Source organism: Pinus tabuliformis, chromosome 2_1 (genome assembly GCF_031772625.1).
Source record: "Pinus tabuliformis cultivar Carrire ecotype Pingquan chromosome 2_1, CPIR1, whole genome shotgun sequence".
NCBI lineage: Eukaryota > Viridiplantae > Streptophyta > Pinopsida > Pinales > Pinaceae > Pinus > Pinus tabuliformis.
The window spans coordinates 689,026,800-689,031,864 of record NC_142299.1 but is presented as its reverse complement, the minus strand read 5'-3'; positions in this window follow the sequence as shown (position 1 = coordinate 689,031,864).

The following is a 5,065-nucleotide window of genomic DNA, read 5'->3' as shown; positions in this document are numbered from 1 at the left end:
TGTTTTAAATGACCTGATAGGCAATGTATAGTGTTACGTACCTGTTTGACGATAATCTCAGAGTCTCCAAAGACCTGAAGATACTTGAAGTTTAACCCGATTGCTTTGTATAGGCCTTGCACCAAGGCCTCATATTGTGTTGTGTTTTTTGTGCAATTGAATTCGAGTCTACATGTAAGCATGGTCTTGTTTCCTTCTGGACTAATCAGAACGCATCCTGCTCCTGCTCCTTCGTTAGATTTAGAGCCATCAAAATATAATTTCCAAAACAAAGATGTATTTACAGGTTCATCTACAAAATTAACACACTTTGAACTATCAGTCTGGGAAAATTTTTCGACTTGGGACAAAACTGAATTTTCTAAGTAAGGTGATGGGTGAGCATTTAAATTACCAAGAAAAGAATCTACCAAGTAATTGCCTATGATACTGCTGTTATATGATACTGCTCCCTCTAATTCCGTTACTATGTACTTCTGGTGTAATTCTCGTTCAACCTTTATCTGATTCGGTTTACCGTTATAGGGTAACCACATGTGCGACCAGTCAGTTGCAAAGTATCCATGGAGTTTCTCGGACCAATCCCTGCTAAGAATTAATCCATAGAATTCTGGGATATCGGCCACTAGAATGTCAATAACCTGACATACCTTCGGGTTAGATGACAATCTTATGGTTACTTGATTAATTTCACTAATCACTTCGACTTGAGATCGATCAAGCTGAACTATACGCACTGCGGATTTTTGTGGTTGAACATTTAGCTTAGCACATATTGATCTGGGTAAAATATTCGAAGAAGCACCGGAATCTACCAAACAATTGTGCACATTTTTGTTGAAAATCTCGTAAGTGAGAAGAAACGGGGGAGTGTGAGATCTTGATCTTCATCTAATTAAGGTGATATCATTTGGATCAATCTTATTGATCGCGTTAGTTGGAGGTCTTCCCATGTTATAGGAAGCTTAAGAGAGTACAGCGGCAGGACAAGGTACAATAGGCACAACATGTAATTCTTTCATCATTATCTTCTGTTGATGCTTCAATTTTCTCAATTCATAAAGGGTAATATTAGCCCTAGTCTTTTTCATGTCATCAACAATATTGTACTCCATTTCATCCGACACTATCAGTGTTTTTGATGGAGTTGTTTGATTTGCTCGGACTGGGCTAGACTGAGTCGCTTTAGTTGTTTCTTTCTTTGTTGCGACTTTATCTTTTGTTGTAGGGCTTGTGCCCTTCTGCTTAGGGGTAGTTTGGGGAGGATCAAGCTGATTTTTGCTTCGTGTGCTAACCGGAAATATTTCTTGATCCTCTTCTTGAGGGAGGATGAAATCCTACATTCCTTGTAATTCCACAACTTCTTCGTCATCAGTTTTCCGTTCAGTGGCACTTTCTTCTTCTTCCTCTTCCTCAGTTTCAGCATTGGAGATACCATTGGGTGGTTTTGTATCCGTTGAAGGACCTCTTTTAAAAGTTCTGTAGGGCTTTTTTAAAGAAGTTTCTGCTACTTGTTTTTTTATGTCAATCATCTCATTAGACATGGTCTTTAATACTTTCTGCAATCCTTCCAAATCGAAAGGGTCTTTTGTTTGTTTCTTCTTGGGGTCTTCCTTGAAGGTGACTTTTTTAGACTTTCGTTCCTCTATCGCAGATCTCTTTTCCAGGGCTATTACGCGTTTCTCTACTGCTATCGCCTCTGTCATGTTTTCAACTAAAGTTGTTTTATTTGCTCTATCCACGAAGATTGCTATGTTTGATGGTAAAGCAGTAATATACCATTCACATCGTACTTCTTCGCTGGGTTGGGAAGCAGTAAGAATTTTGTTGAGAATTTTATTGAACCGTAAATCGAAATCTTTGATAGGTTCTTTAGCTTGGGCCTTGAGATTGGATAGGTCATTGATTAATGTTGCTGTTGATCTGTCATCACCAAACTTGATAAGGAATTGATTGTGAAAGATATCCCAACTTGTGATAGACCCGGAAGGTAATGAAAAATACCATGACCCAGCTGTTCCTGGCAGAGTGTATGGGAAAAGCCGAACAACAGCATCTTCATTAGTAACTCTATTGAGATTGATAGAAAGCATGAAATTGTTTATGTGTTCTTCTACTAGCATGCCTGCTTCTGGATTGAATTTAGGCAGCCATTTCTCAGGATGGGCCGGTATTGGGCTCAAGGGTGCAGGCATCAAGACTGCCCTAGGGTTGTTCCATGGAGACTGGGCCATCGTTGAGCTGCTAGTAGAGAAAAGTGCAGGAGTTGATCTCTGCGGTTGGGAAGATGAGGATACTATGATCGTGGATGATTGAAGGGGGATTGTGGTAGACGGATGAATGATGGTTTGGAATGGAGGTGTGGGTGGTTGACTTCGCAGTGAGGTAGTTGAAATGGGTGATGTAGACGAAAGAATCTCACTGTCAGACTCTTGTGGTGATTTCCTCACTCTTTTCCTAGTGGGAAGAGGCAACTCAGTCGGCTGGATGCCAAATTTTTCACTTTTCAATCTGGTTAGGGGATGAGCAGGATTGTACTGCGAAGTCACACTGCTTTGAGATTTATCAGACCTCTGAGGAGAAATGGAAAATCCCTGAAGTTTGTGAATCAAAGATTCGACTTCGGGAGGTTTAATGGTAAATTGGTTTGAAATATCAAGGTGTGCAGCAGCGATTGATACTCGAGCGACTTCCGAATTTGGATTTAAATATACTGGAGAAGTCGGGGGAGATGATAAGGGCGATTTACTCTTAGAATGGTATTTAGATTTTGATTTAAGTTCCATTCATAGTTCGGGCCCTCCTTCTAGCGCCAAATATGTTGAGGCCCCGAAAATCGGGTCGACAACAAGGGGGATACCCACCCGGTCCAGACCTTGGTTGGCAGCTCCTTATCCGTTTGGTATAGCGGGTCCGACTGGGGATAATGGGACCAGTTTCCCAATCTAAGGGTGTGTGTGTGCAGAGTTGGATTATGTTGATCTAAGAGTTCTGATCTAAGCTATTTTAATCTAATTCTATGCTATTGTAATCTAATAAAAAAAACACATCTAATATATGCTAACCCGGGGTGTATTTCTTCTATTATGCGATCTAAAGAGATTTCAAACAATAACTGGTAATAAAAATCATTCAGCTATCATAAGAATAGAATCAATTAAGATGAACCACTTTGCATAAAAAGTTAGGCAAAATAGTTGTGAACAACATATCGCATAATAAGTTATTCATATATCAAACATAAATAAATGACTCCACCGTACAAAGGTGCCAAATGGTAACTCACACATTCATGCAATAACATATAAACAACTGAAAACTGTATATCACTTCAAGCATATAAGCAGGAATAGCCAAGAGATAAAAGTACCATTTATGACTGGTCCTACTCATAAGCTTCAAGTAATAATGATTTATCTCTCCTTGTTCTAATATCTACTAAGAGTACAAAAGTGCAACATCAGTAGCAGACATCAAATGAAAAAATTAATAAACCTTGATCCATTCATTCATCAAAACCTCCTCTGAGGGTGCAGAAGTGCATGTTCTGAGGACAAGTTTTTGAAAAATTTCCAAACCCTTCTCCAAATGCATGAGAAGGGTTTAAATACTGCTAACTAAATAACTTAATTACATAAATTTCAGATACGATTTAAAATGACCGCCCTTTATCTAAGTAAACTTATTTCTAAAAATTGAATCTAATTTCTAACTATTTTTGCATTTTCTCCTTAGTGCTGTGAGTATGAAACATTTGCCTGGGAAGAGTCGGCCGGTTGTCTTCTGCTTTTGTTTGAGCTACGAAAATAGAAATGACAAGCGCTACATCTTTTTAGTAAACTGGAAGATATTTTTGAGAATCATCTTCTGGTTGAGCGAATTTACTGCGTGTATGCTTGGTAACAACCCAGATTCCTCTTAGCTGCCTCTGCTTTTACTATTTAGGCTTTCGGACTCGTGGACGACTAAGAAAGTTAAGGACTTTGCTTTCTGAACAATTTTCTTAGCGATGCGCGATTAGCGCTAGGTGCTAATCGCACATCAAAAACTGCTTCCGTTCTTTGATCCGGGCCTTTCTGGTGTGTTTTCCGCCTTTAGCGCTTTTTCCTTTTCCAGGCATGAGCTTCAGAATTTTGTAAACATGATGCTTTTGTGAGTTTCTTGACCTTGACTGTCGAATTTCCTATTGATATCAGTATCTGTTCAGTAACACTCTGAAATCTACGTTTCTGTTGTATGCGGCATCCGTGTATGAGAGCATCTCTTCTCTGTTCTCCGAGCATTGGCGCTTTCCCCTTTTTCCTTAGATGTTTCCTGCAGTTCACGCAAAGGAAAAAGTAATGATAATAAATTTTGACATGAAAGCTTCAAGTTCTACGAATGTGTAAAATCATCACACCCACAGTGAACTGACTCTTCGAAAAACACAAAACTGTCCTTCATGAATACCTTGACGTACATTCATTAATTTTCTTTAAGCCGTGCGCTCAATTTTTTGCTTTAGGGACAGCTTTTCTTGGGTGCTGAGCCGAGGAAAATTTGTGATGGGTGATTTCTGTGACTCGCAGATCGTAGATCACATAGATTGCAGATCACATATCGTAGTTATCACATAGATCGCAGTATTGCATATCGCAGTTATCGCATAGATCGCAGTATTGCGGCATCGCAGATCGCGGCATCGCAACAATTCGTCAAGTTATTCGTGTGCTTCTTATGTGATGTTGCGATATGCCATATCGCATATCGGCCATCGGAGATTTTCTTAAGATTAGTCATTTATGGACGCTTCTCAATGTATGCGATGTGATGAATTTCGCGCCGCTTCTTCACAGTTGTTTTAATGTGCTCATAAAGGAATGCTTGACTCTTCTTCGTGCGATGCATTTTTTAGGAGTATAATACAAAAAATTTATAAAATCTTTTTGGATTTTTTATTATTAAGTGTCCCCACTTCTTTAGCGTTATTGCTAATACTAAAAAGAAGTAGGGGGGCTGTTGGTGGCCACAACACTTTCATATTCATATTTACATGCATTCTTATATCTGTTCAGATTGGTAGTGG